The sequence below is a fragment of the Schistocerca gregaria genome, chromosome 5, assembly GCF_023897955.1.
Source record: "Schistocerca gregaria isolate iqSchGreg1 chromosome 5, iqSchGreg1.2, whole genome shotgun sequence".
Taxonomy (NCBI): Eukaryota; Metazoa; Arthropoda; class Insecta; order Orthoptera; family Acrididae; genus Schistocerca; species Schistocerca gregaria.
The window spans coordinates 574,409,309-574,421,837 of record NC_064924.1 but is presented as its reverse complement, the minus strand read 5'-3'; the positions used below and the strand labels follow the sequence as shown (position 1 = coordinate 574,421,837).

General features: G+C 48.7%; 11 non-coding genes across 11 annotated transcripts; all 11 read right to left on the bottom strand.

Moving 5' to 3' along the window:
• Window positions 1–5,648: 5,648 nt before the first annotated feature.
• Window positions 5,649–5,722, bottom strand: Trnan-guu (transfer RNA asparagine (anticodon GUU)). Its single transcript has one exon. It is a non-coding gene; the product is annotated as a tRNA-Asn (tRNA).
• Window positions 5,723–6,040: 318 nt separating this feature from the next.
• On the bottom strand, window positions 6,041–6,112 carry Trnat-cgu (transfer RNA threonine (anticodon CGU)). The gene has a single exon. It is a non-coding gene; the product is annotated as a tRNA-Thr (tRNA).
• A 689-nt stretch (window positions 6,113–6,801) lies between these two features.
• Window positions 6,802–6,875, bottom strand: Trnan-guu (transfer RNA asparagine (anticodon GUU)). The gene has a single exon. It is a non-coding gene; the product is annotated as a tRNA-Asn (tRNA).
• Window positions 6,876–7,193: 318 nt separating this feature from the next.
• On the bottom strand, window positions 7,194–7,265 carry Trnat-cgu (transfer RNA threonine (anticodon CGU)). The gene has a single exon. It is a non-coding gene; the product is annotated as a tRNA-Thr (tRNA).
• Window positions 7,266–7,954: 689 nt separating this feature from the next.
• Window positions 7,955–8,028, bottom strand: Trnan-guu (transfer RNA asparagine (anticodon GUU)). Its single transcript has one exon. It is a non-coding gene; the product is annotated as a tRNA-Asn (tRNA).
• A 1,079-nt stretch (window positions 8,029–9,107) lies between these two features.
• On the bottom strand, window positions 9,108–9,181 carry Trnan-guu (transfer RNA asparagine (anticodon GUU)). The gene has a single exon. It is a non-coding gene; the product is annotated as a tRNA-Asn (tRNA).
• A 318-nt stretch (window positions 9,182–9,499) lies between these two features.
• Trnat-cgu (transfer RNA threonine (anticodon CGU)) lies at window positions 9,500–9,571 on the bottom strand. Its single transcript has one exon. It is a non-coding gene; the product is annotated as a tRNA-Thr (tRNA).
• Window positions 9,572–10,260: 689 nt separating this feature from the next.
• On the bottom strand, window positions 10,261–10,334 carry Trnan-guu (transfer RNA asparagine (anticodon GUU)). The gene has a single exon. It is a non-coding gene; the product is annotated as a tRNA-Asn (tRNA).
• A 319-nt stretch (window positions 10,335–10,653) lies between these two features.
• Trnat-cgu (transfer RNA threonine (anticodon CGU)) lies at window positions 10,654–10,725 on the bottom strand. The gene has a single exon. It is a non-coding gene; the product is annotated as a tRNA-Thr (tRNA).
• A 689-nt stretch (window positions 10,726–11,414) lies between these two features.
• Window positions 11,415–11,488, bottom strand: Trnan-guu (transfer RNA asparagine (anticodon GUU)). Its single transcript has one exon. It is a non-coding gene; the product is annotated as a tRNA-Asn (tRNA).
• A 318-nt stretch (window positions 11,489–11,806) lies between these two features.
• On the bottom strand, window positions 11,807–11,878 carry Trnat-cgu (transfer RNA threonine (anticodon CGU)). The gene has a single exon. It is a non-coding gene; the product is annotated as a tRNA-Thr (tRNA).
• Window positions 11,879–12,529: the final 651 nt, after the last annotated feature.

The following is a 12,529-nucleotide window of genomic DNA, read 5'->3' as shown; positions in this document are numbered from 1 at the left end:
AAAAAACTAATCCTGAGGTTGAACAATATGTCGTTTGATCGTTCTTCAGCTCTGTCGGTGAGACAATGTTCGGTTCAAGAAATTTGCGTAGTTGTCTTTGTATTTCATTTGTCGTTCGAGCTTTTGATGTTCTGTCATCAGGTACATCCAATAATCTGCTTCACTTTTCGTCATAGCCGTTGAGATGTAATGGACTGTCAGTCCTTTGAGCCAGTTGGCTGACCTTCTTTTAGTGTTAGGATATGGCACGTCATCAGGCAGAAGGACGTGTGTCGGTGAAATAGTGTTAGGTGACGTACGTAGCACATGTGCTAGTTTTTGCCTGAAGAGATTCCACACGTCTTTCACATCTTCACAGACGAAGCGATGTTCTGCATTGTCGACGACATTGCAGCTGGAACAGTTTGGTGTGTGTGCCAGACGTATCGCGTGCAGTTTGGAGTTGGTTGGGATTTTTCTATTGACTGCGAGGTACCACGTCGATCGCACATTGGATGGTAGATGGGGGTCAGATATGTTGTCCCATATGTTTTTCCAATTATAAGGTCGAAACTTGTTTTCTATTCGATTGCGCAATTTTCCTTCCAGCAAGGTGTTGTAAACCTCCTTAACCCGATATATGTCCTTCTCCGGTATTCTATGGCGTACATAGCTGTATTCCACCAGAAAATGTTTATAGTGGTACAGCTCGTGGGAGATGTGATGCACATCGATTGGTGGATCTCTGCTGACTGGGGTGATTTCACGTAAGAGATGAGCCACTAAGGTCCGCGGCGATCGTTGCCACTGTTTATAAGTTTTGCTAACGTATAGCGCTTGCGCTTTAAGGTAGATGTCTGTCAGTTGTAGCCCTCCATTGCGTGTCGGTAGCGTCAAGGTATCATATGAAACCTTAAATATCTGACCTCTACTGACAAAATAACCAAGCGCTGCTTGCATTTGGTGTGCAATGGTTCGTGGCAGAGGCAGCACTTGAGCAACATAGTTGACTTTGGAAGTGATGTATGTATTGGCCAGTTGCACTTTTTGTATTACGTTTAAATTACGCAAGCTGTGTTGTTTTATGCTTGCCCGTAAGGTGGCAAGTAATTTTCGATAATTGAGAGCGGCCGTGCGGCGGATATTACTCGTATATTCTATTCCAAGGCATTTGATTTTTTCCACAGTGTTGATACTTCCAGCGGCTCTGATCTCTATACCCCGACCAAGATTCATAATACCAGATTTATTGCGGTTGAGTTTAGCTCCTGACGCCATTTCGTAGGTCGCCACAACTTCAAGTACTGTTTCCACCTCTCTTTCGTCAGTCACAAGTACCCCTACATCGTCCGCGTAGGCTTGACATATGATCTTCTGTCCGTGTATATGTAATCCACGGAGTTGCCGAGTCAGAGATACTAAGAGAGGTTCAAGCGCAATCGCGAAAAGCGTCATGGACATTGGGCAACCTTGTCTTACCGAACTCTGAATATTGATCGGGTGACTGAGTTGTCCGTTGACACTGATTCTTGACGTGCTATTCGTCAGTATGTTTTTCACGGAGGCTATAATTTTCTGGGGGAAGTGCATGGATGTCATACACCGGAGCAGGTACGAATGATTAACTTTATCAAAAGCTTTTTCAAAGTCAAGCGACATCAGAGCACAGCGAATGTTGCAGGCTTCCGATATCGCTATAATGTCTCTGTAGTCGCATAAAGTCTGAAATATCGTTCTGTCCTTTCCCACACTTGTCTGGTAGGCTCCTGTCACTGTACGAATAACAGAATTGAACCTTTGCATCATGATACGGGTGAAGATTTTATAATCACTATTGAGAAGTGTTATGGGTCGAAGATTCTCCACGGTTTTGCCTCCTGGTGTTTTGGGGACTAAGACCACTGTACCTTCACAGAATTCCTTCGGAAGGTCAGTGTCCGCATTTAGTATTTCATTGCATACGAGTGTCAATTTAGCTATTATTTGTTCGCGAAAAGTTTGATAAAATTCAGCGGGTAGCCCATCTGGTCCAGGTGATTTGTTCTTTGGGCTCTTCGAGATGGCATCTTCGACGTCTTCGTCCGTTATTCTCGCTGCGAGCACATCAGCTTCTTCTGGAGTGAGTCGCTCTGTCGTCCTAGCAGTGAGAGCTTGCTGCGCCGTTTCATCTGTCTGTGTGTTGGCCAGCAATTCACTAAAGTGTCGATGGATCTCGTCTCGTATTGCAGCTTGATCTATCAAGAGTCTCCCGTCTGAAGTTTTGAGTTCCGTCAGAATTTTAAGTTTTTGTCTTTTGTTCTCTTGGAGAATGTGGTACATCGATGTTGTTTCTTCTCGTGTACCGTTCTGCAAACGCGTTCGTATTTTACAGCCTTCGAGATGGTGTCTCTGCAGGTTGAGCAATTTTGCTTTTATTCTGTTGATTTGCCCATAATTTGTTATGACTGTAGCATCACGAACGCACAAGTCTCTCAGACAGCTGAAGTAAAACTCTACTGTCCGCTTCCGCCAGGCGACTTTTTCACGGGAGTAAGTTTTCATTGTCTTTATTATTGCGGGCTTCGCGCAGTTTAGCCACCAATTCAGCGCCGTGCCGTACAAGTGGAACTTCCTTTCACATTCCGCCCAAGTGGTGTGGAAGGCGGCGTGACATCCAGGATCCGAAAGATGAGTAACGTTTAGCTTCCACTGACCTCTCGCCCTGTAAGTGCCTTGTTTCTCTAAATTTATCCTACATATGTACGCGATATGATCAGAGAAAATCGTGGGCCATAGCTCAGACTGTAAAACGTGTCTCCTTAAATTGGATGGGGCGCAAATTCTGTCGATACGACTGGCAGAATGGCTGGTGATATAGGTGAAACCTAGCCTATCACCGTGTTTTAGTTCCCAAGTATCAAACAGTTGGAAGTCGCTGACGATGTCCTCCAGCTCCAGAGATTTGTTAAAATTTGGCGTCTGATCCTTGGGACTCAGCACGCAATTAAAGTCACCCGCAAAAATTATTTGGTCAAATCGCACCGCGAAAAGGGGGGCGATGTCCTCTTTGAAAAATTCGGCCCTGCGGCGCTTGTTTCCGGTTCCTGACGGGGCATATATGTTGATAAACCTGGTGTTGTTTATCGTGACAGCGAGACCTCTACTGTTAGGCAGTTGCGCCACGTCTGTAAGTAGGATCCCCTCTTTAGTCATAATCGCTGTGCCGAGGCTATTGTCATTGCCAGGATTGATGACGGCGTTGTAGCCAGTGATGTCGTCCAAACGGATAGCCGTTACTTCTTGCAGCATTAAGATGTCAATATCAGCGGCGTACAGAAAATCTTGGAGATTTCTCAGATTGAGGGTGCTGCTAATTTTATTTATATTCAAGGTTGCAATTCTGTACGCCTGTAAAGCCGTCATGTCGACTATACCGTGTCAGGTGGGGTACTGTTTGCCAAGGGAAGTGGATGCTTGCTCCACTTAGAAGAAGTCGGCATCATCATCTGCAGCACGAGTATCTTTGATGGTGGTTTGTTGCCGGGTGGACACATCCTGTCGACGGTCGGGTGCCGTCCGTCCTGAACGTTGTGCTATGTCAGCCATTTCTGCATCATGGCTTTGCTCCTCCATGTCATCCGCCCAGTCTCGCGTGCACGTAACTTCCCGCGCGTACGTGTTGGGTACAAGTGGAAGGTCCTTCAGACTAGCTGTACCATCTTGAATGTGGATTCCACGGTCGGGGTCAGTGTCCTCATTTCGAGTCTTCTTTTTTATTGTTCGATCTTCCAGAGGAGTTGCCTGTGTCGTCTCCGCCAGTTCTTGGCCTATTTGTTTCGCCTTTTCGCGCAGAATTGGCGCGGCTTCTGCTACTCCCTGACGGGCTATTCGACGTTTCTTCCGTTTCTTTGGTCAAACAGTTATAGGCTGTTGGTCATTATCCTCCGACGTGGCAACCGTATCTTCTTTGTGTTGCCCGACTTCTTCGAGTGATTTGCACATGCCTTCTTCTGACGTCTTAGCCTGGTCTTGTTCTCCACGCCTGTCAGTTTCCTCGTATTGTGAGTGTGCTGGACCTGTAGCTTCTGTGCTGCTAGTATCCATGGCTACGTTACCATCGGGAACGTCGGCATAAGCAACTACCGCCGTGTCGATACACATGTCTGGGGCGACCTCACTGCGTAGTGCGGCGGCGTACGTCACGGGTAGCGTGGCCATTTGACTAGGCGGGTCTCGCTCCCCAGTCGGCAGTTGCGTCACACGCCGTTGAACACACTGCGCGCGGACGTGTTGCGTAGAACCACAGCCCGAGCAGGTTCTCGGCTGGCCATCGTAAATGATGATCGCTCTATATCCACCAATCCAGAGATACGACGGGATATGTTTCAGCATGTCAATCTTAACTTGCCTGACTCCATTTAATACTGGATACTTGTGCAAGCTAGACCATTTTTCGGCGACATTGCTGATAATGGTGCCATAGTCTCTCAGTTTGTTGTTAATCTCCTCGGGCGTTATTTCAAAGGGGAGCTCAAAGATTCGAACCGTTCGTATTCCCATTCCGGCACGCGAAACCGTGACCTGCCCTATGTGTCCGTCTGAATGTTTGAATTTTGCCACCCCACCACATGCTTCTACAATTTGGTCGCACTTGTCAGAACTGGATAACTTAAGGAACACAGTCGGACTGACAATCGACAGGTGTATTCCAATCAATTCGTCAACTTTGATCTGAAAAGTTTCTTCGATAAATGCCTCAACTTCGTAAGATTTCGGTCGGGTGTAGTTCGGATCGAAAATCAACTTCAAAGTATCGCGTCGCGTTGTCTGATCCATTATGTCAATCTAAAAATGTTATCGTGAACTATGACTAACGCAGAAGGCGCGCACTCACCACACAGCGCCGGCCGCTCGCAGCGACGATGTAAACACCGCAACAGCCGCACCGCACGTCCGCACAGCACGGCCGCTGGCGGCGGAATGCCACTGAGCTAAGAAGGCGACAGCTTTGAATATGCGAGCTATCCCCGAATTCTCACTTCATCACACTGAATCTTGCAGCCCTCGACCAGATAATTGATTTGGCGCACTGCTGCTGCTGGGAGTGTCCACATTGCCGTTCTCCAAATCTCTCGAGTATTTCGCCCTTACGATCGGCGACGACCGTCAGGCCACCAAAAGTTTGCGGTCTGCAATTTCTTGTCCTAGTGCACAGCTTGTGGGATAACGTGGCTCGACTGCGAAATGCGCCTTTCGGCTCCACTCTCTGGCTACAGTTTGCTGTTGTTCACAGTGGCACTGGCGTTGCCCATGGGGCTTCATGTAAGGCGACTGCACGTCGCTCGGCCAACAGCGGCCTACTGCAGACCGACACTTAAGAGACACAAAATACAAATCGACATCGAGAGACAGGCCCTGTCATATGGCACTCGCGACGCATACGCTGAAATTGAATGTAAATAAAACGTCTTTTGTAGTGGGCGTCGCTCCACTGCAGTGTCACACATGGTGAATAAATAGGAAAACAGTAGAACGTCTGTGTAGGGCCATGTTTTTACCTACTGTGCCACCTGCCTGAATGTGTATAAGCATCTGTGGCATCACTCCTTCGCAGCCAAATTGCCACACTAGCTGTGTATCTCTAACAAAGTTGATGTATGTCCTCACCTCGGTGACGGATAAAACGATTTCGCCCCCAGGTGGGCTCGAACCACCAACCTTTCGGTTAACAGCCGAACGCGCTAGCCGATTGCGCCACGGAGGCGTCGACTTTGGCTCACTTGTGCAATCTATATCAACGCAATTCGTACACATTCTGCAGGAATCTCGCAGAATGGTAGCATCTGCTTATGCCTCTTCACATGGATAACGTGCATGCACACTGTAGCGACGCTCATAAACGAATGACATTATACTACAAAATGCATACAAACCACTGTTCTGCCTATGCATTCAGAAAACCTCCTAGGCCAGTAGAATACTTGTCATAGGCTGTAGAACATCCCTGTCATTCAGTGTACTGCCATGTGATAGATATTGATCGAGGTAGCTCCGCACGTTGCAGGAAAGTTATAAAAATGGATGCCTTCTGTGAGGTTCGGACTCACGACTCCTGGTTTACGAGGCAAGTGCTCTACCACTGAGCTAAGAAGGCGGCGGCTTTGAATATGCGAGCTATCCCCGAATTCTCACTTCATCACACTGAATCTTGCAGCCCTCGACCAGATAATTGATTTGGCGCACTGCTGCTGCTGGGAGTGTCCACATTGCCGTTCACCAAATCTCTCGACTGTTTCGCCCTTACGATCGGCGACGACCGTCAGGCCACCAAAAGTTTGCGGTCTGCAATTTCTTGTCCTAGCGCACAGCTTGTGGGATAACGTGGCTCGACTGCGAAATGCGCCTTTCGGCTCCACTCTCTGGCTACAGTTTGCTGTTGTTCACAGTGGCACTGGCGTTGCCCATGGGGCTTCATGTAAGGCGACTGCACGTCGCTCGGCCAACAGCGGCCTACTGCAGACCGACACTTAAGAGACACAAAATACAAATCGACATCGAGAGACAGGCCCTGTCATATGGCACTCGCGACGCATACGCTGAAATTGAATGTAAATAAAACGTCTTTTGTAGTGGGCGTCGCTCCACTGCAGTGTCACACATGGTGAATAAATAGGAAAACAGTAGAACGTCTGTGTAGGGCCATGTTTTTACCTACTGTGCCACCTGCCTGAATGTGTATAAGCATCTGTGGCATCACTCCTTCGCAGCCAAATTGCCACACTAGCTGTGTATCTCTAACAAAGTTGATGTATGTCCTCACCTCGGTGACGGATAAAACGATTTCGCCCCCGGGTGGGCTCGAACCACCAACCTTTCGGTTAACAGCCGAACGCGCTAGCCGATTGCGCCACGGAGGCGTCGACTTTGGCTCACTTGTGCAATATATATCAACGCAATTCGTACACATTCTGCAGGAATCTCGCAGAATGGTAGCATCTGCTTATGCCTATTCACATGGATAACGTGCATGCACACTGTAGCGACGCTCATAAACGAATGACATTATACTACAAAATGCATACAAACCACTGTTCGGCCTATGCATTCAGAAAACCTCCTAGGCCAGTAGAATACTTGTCATAGGCTGTAGAACATCCCTGTCATTCAGTGTTCTGCCATGTGATAGATATTGATCGAGGTAGCTCCGCACGTTGCAGGAAAGTTATAAAAATGGATGCCTTCTGTGAGGTTCGGACTCACGACGCCTGGTTTACGAGGCAAGTGCTCTACCACTGAGCTAAGAAGGCGGCAGCTTTGAATATGCGAGCTATCCCCGAATTCTCACTTCATCACACTGAATCTTGCAGCCCTCGACCAGATAATTGATTTGGCGCACTGCTGCTGCTGGGAGTGTCCACATTGCCGTTCTCCAAATCTCTCGACTGTTTCGCCCTTACGATCGGCGACGACCGTCAGGCCACCAAAAGTTTGCGGTCTGCAATTTCTTGTCCTAGTGCACAGCTTGTGGGATAACGTGGCTCGACTGCGAAATGCGCCTTTCGGCTCCACTCTCTGGCTACAGTTTGCTGTTGTTCACCGTGGCACTGGCGTTGCCCATGGGGCTTCATGTAAGGCGACTGCACGTCGCTCGGCCAACAGCGGCCTACTGCAGACCGACACTTAAGAGACACAAAATACAAATCGACATCGAGAGACAGGCCCTGTCATATGGCACTCGCGACGCATACGCTGAAATTGAATGTAAATAAAACGTCTTTTGTAGTGGGCGTCGCTCCACTGCAGTGTCACACATGGTGAATAAATAGGAAAACAGTAGAACGTCTGTGTAGGGCCATGTTTTTACCTACTGTGCCACCTGCCTGAATGTGTATAAGCATCTGTGGCATCACTCCTTCGCAGCCAAATTGCCACACTAGCTGTGTATCTCTAACAAAGTTGATGTATGTCCTCACCTCGGTGACGGATAAAACGATTTCGCCCCCAGGTGGGCTCGAACCACCAACCTTTCGGTTAACAGCCGAACGCGCTAGCCGATTGCGCCACGGAGGCGTCGACTTTGGCTCACTTGTGCAATCTATATCAACGCAATTCGTACACATTCTGCAGGAATCTCGCAGAATGGTAGCATCTGCTTATGCCTCTTCACATGGATAACGTGCATGCACACTGTAGCGACGCTCATAAACGAATGACATTATACTACAAAATGCATACAAACCACTGTTCTGCCTATGCATTCAGAAAACCTCCTAGGCCAGTAGAATACTTGTCATAGGCTGTAGAACATCCCTGTCATTCAGTGTACTGCCATGTGATAGATATTGCTCGAGGTAGCTCCGCACGTTGCAGGAAAGTTATAAAAATGGATGCGTTATGTGAGGTTCGGACTCACGACTCCTGGTTTACGAGACCAGTGCTCTACCACTGAGCTAAGAAGGCGGCAGCTTTGAATATGCGAGCTATCCCCGAATTCTCACTTCATCACACTGAATCTTGCAGCCCTCGACCAGATAATTGATTTGGCGCACTGCTGCTGCTGGGAGTGTCCACATTGCCGTTCTCCAAATCTCTCGACTGTTTCGCCCTTACGATCGGCGACGACCGTCAGGCCACCAAAAGTTTGCGGTCTGCAATTTCTTGTCCTAGTGCACAGCTTGTGGGATAACGTGGCTCGACTGCGAAATGCGCCTTTCGGCTCCACTCTCTGGCTACAGTTTGCTGTTGTTCACAGTGGCACTGGCGTTGCCCATGGGGCTTCATGTAAGGCGACTGCACGTCGCTCGGCCAACAGCGGCCTACTGCAGACCGACACTTAAGAGACACAAAATACAAATCGACATCGAGAGACAGGCCCTGTCATATGGCACTCGCGACGCATACGCTGAAATTGAATGTAAATAAAACGTCTTTTGTAGTGGGCGTCGCTCCACTGCAGTGTCACACATGGTGAATAAATAGGAAAACAGTAGAACGTCTGTGTAGGGCCATGTTTTTACCTACTGTGCCACCTGCCTGAATGTGTATAAGCATCTGTGGCATCACTCCTTCGCAGCCAAATTGCCACACTAGCTGTGTATCTCTAACAAAGTTGATGTATGTCCTCACCTCGGTGACGGATAAAACGATTTCGCCCCCAGGTGGGCTCGAACCACCAACCTTTCGGTTAACAGCCGAACGCGCTAGCCGATTGCGCCACGGAGGCGTCGACTTTGGCTCACTTGTGCAATCTATATCAACGCAATTCGTACACATTCTGCAGGAATCTCGCAGAATGGTAGCATCTGCTTATGCCTCTTCACATGGATAACGTGCATGCACACTGTAGCGACGCTCATAAACGAATGACATTATACTACAAAATGCATACAAACCACTGTTCTGCCTATGCATTCAGAAAACCTCCTAGGCCAGTAGAATACTTGTCATAGGCTGTAGAACATCCCTGTCATTCAGTGTACTGCCATGTGATAGATATTGATCGAGGTAGCTCCGCACGTTGCAGGAAAGTTATAAAAATGGATGCCTTCTGTGAGGTTCGGACTCACGACTCCTGGTTTACGAGGCAAGTGCTCTACCACTGAGCTAAGAAGGCGGCGGCTTTGAATATGCGAGCTATCCCCGAATTCTCACTTCATCACACTGAATCTTGCAGCCCTCGACCAGATAATTGATTTGGCGCACTGCTGCTGCTGGGAGTGTCCACATTGCCGTTCACCAAATCTCTCGACTGTTTCGCCCTTACGATCGGCGACGACCGTCAGGCCACCAAAAGTTTGCGGTCTGCAATTTCTTGTCCTAGCGCACAGCTTGTGGGATAACGTGGCTCGACTGCGAAATGCGCCTTTCGGCTCCACTCTCTGGCTACAGTTTGCTGTTGTTCACAGTGGCACTGGCGTTGCCCATGGGGCTTCATGTAAGGCGACTGCACGTCGCTCGGCCAACAGCGGCCTACTGCAGACCGACACTTAAGAGACACAAAATACAAATCGACATCGAGAGACAGGCCCTGTCATATGGCACTCGCGACGCATACGCTGAAATTGAATGTAAATAAAACGTCTTTTGTAGTGGGCGTCGCTCCACTGCAGTGTCACACATGGTGAATAAATAGGAAAACAGTAGAACGTCTGTGTAGGGCCATGTTTTTACCTACTGTGCCACCTGCCTGAATGTGTATAAGCATCTGTGGCATCACTCCTTCGCAGCCAAATTGCCACACTAGCTGTGTATCTCTAACAAAGTTGATGTATGTCCTCACCTCGGTGACGGATAAAACGATTTCGCCCCCGGGTGGGCTCGAACCACCAACCTTTCGGTTAACAGCCGAACGCGCTAGCCGATTGAGCCACGGAGGCGTCGACTTTGGCTCACATGTGCAATCTATATCAACGCAATTCGTACACATTCTGCAGGAATCTCGCAGAATGGTAGCATCTGCTTATGCCTCTTCACATGGATAACGTGCATGCACACTGTAGGAGACGCTCATAAACGAATGACATTTTACTACAAAATGCATACAAACCACTGTTCTGCCTATGCATTCAGAAAACCTCCTAGGCCAGTAGAATACTTGTCATAGGCTGTAGAACATCCCTGTCATTCAGTGTACTGCCATGTGATAGATATTGATCGAGGTAGCTCCGCACGTTGCAGGAAAGTTATAAAAATGGATGCCTTCTGTGAGGTTCGGACTCACGACTCCTGGTTTACGAGGCAAGTGCTCTACCACTGAGCTAAGAAGGCGGCAGCTTTGAATATGCGAGCTATCCCCGAATTCTCACTTCATCACACTGAATCTTGCAGCCCTCGACCAGATAATTGATTTGGCGCACTGCTGCTGCTGGGAGTGTCCACATTGCCGTTCTCCAAATCTCTCGACTGTTTCGCCCTTACGATCGGCGACGACCGTCAGGCCACCAAAAGTTTGCGGTCTGCAATTTCTTGTCCTAGCGCACAGCTTGTGGGATAACGTGGCTCGACTGCGAAATGCGCCTTTCGGCTCCACTCTCTGGCTACAGTTTGCTGTTGTTCACAGTGGCACTGGCGTTGCCCATGGGGCTTCATGTAAGGCGACTGCACGTCGCTTGGCCAACAGCGGCCTACTGCAGACCGACACTTAAGAGACACAAAATACAAATCGACATCGAGAGACACGCCCTGTCATATGGCACTCGCGACGCATACGCTGAAATTGAATGTAAATAAAACGTCTTTTGTAGTGGGCGTCGCTCCACTGCAGTGTCACACATGGTGAATAAATAGGAAAACAGTAGAACGTCTGTGTAGGGCCATGTTTTTACCTACTGTGCCACCTGCCTGAATGTGTATAAGCATCTGTGGCATCACTCCTTCGCAGCCAAATTGCCACACTAGCTGTGTATCTCTAACAAAGTTGATGTATGTCCTCACCTCGGTGACAGATAAAACGATTTCGCCTGCGGGTGGGCTCGAACCACCAACCTTTCGGTTAACAGCCGAACGCGCTAGCCGATTGCGCCACGGAGGCGTCGACTTTGGCTCACTTGTGCAATCTATATCAACGCAATTCGTACACATTCTGCAGGAATCTCGCAGAATGGTAGCATCTGCTTATGCCTCTTCACATGGATAACGTGCATGCACACTGTAGCGACGCTCATAAACGAATGACATTATACTACAAAATGCATACAAACCACTGTTCTGCCTATGCATTCAGAAAACCTCCTAGGCCAGTAGAATACTTGTCATAGGCTGTAGAACATCCCTGTCATTCAGTGTACTGCCATGTGATAGATATTGATCGAGGTAGCTCCGCACGTTGCAGGAAAGTTATAAAAATGGATGCCTTCTGTGAGGTTCGGACTCACGACTCCTGGTTTACGAGGCAAGTGCTCTACCACTGAGCTAAGAAGGCGGCAGCTTTGAATATGCGAGCTATCCCCGAATTCTCACTTCATCACACTGAATCTTGCAGCCCTCGACCAGATAATTGATTTGGCGCACTGCTGCTGCTGGGAGTGTCCACATTGCCGTTCTCCAAATCTCTCGACTGTTTCGCCCTTACGATCGGCGACGACCGTCAGGCCACCAAAAGTTTGCGGTCTGCAATTTCTTGTCCTAGTGCACAGCTTGTGGGATAACGTGGCTCGACTGCGAAATGCGCCTTTCGGCTCCACTCTCTGGCTACAGTTTGCTGTTGTTCACAGTGGCACTGGCGTTGCCCATGGGGCTTCATGTAAGGCGACTGCACGTCGCTCGGCCAACAGCGGCCTACTGCAGACCGACACTTAAGAGACACAAAATACAAATCGACATCGAGAGACAGGCCCTGTCATATGGCACTCGCGACGCATACGCTGAAATTGAATGTAAATAAATCGTCTTTTGTAGTGGGCGTCGCTCCACTGCAGTGTCACACATGGTGAATAAATAGGAAAACAGTAGAACGTCTGTGTAGGGCCATGCTTTTACCTACTGTGCCACCTGCCTGAATGTGTATAAGCATCTGTGGCATCACTCCTTCGCAGCCAAATTGCCACACTAGCTGTGTATCTCTAACAAAGTT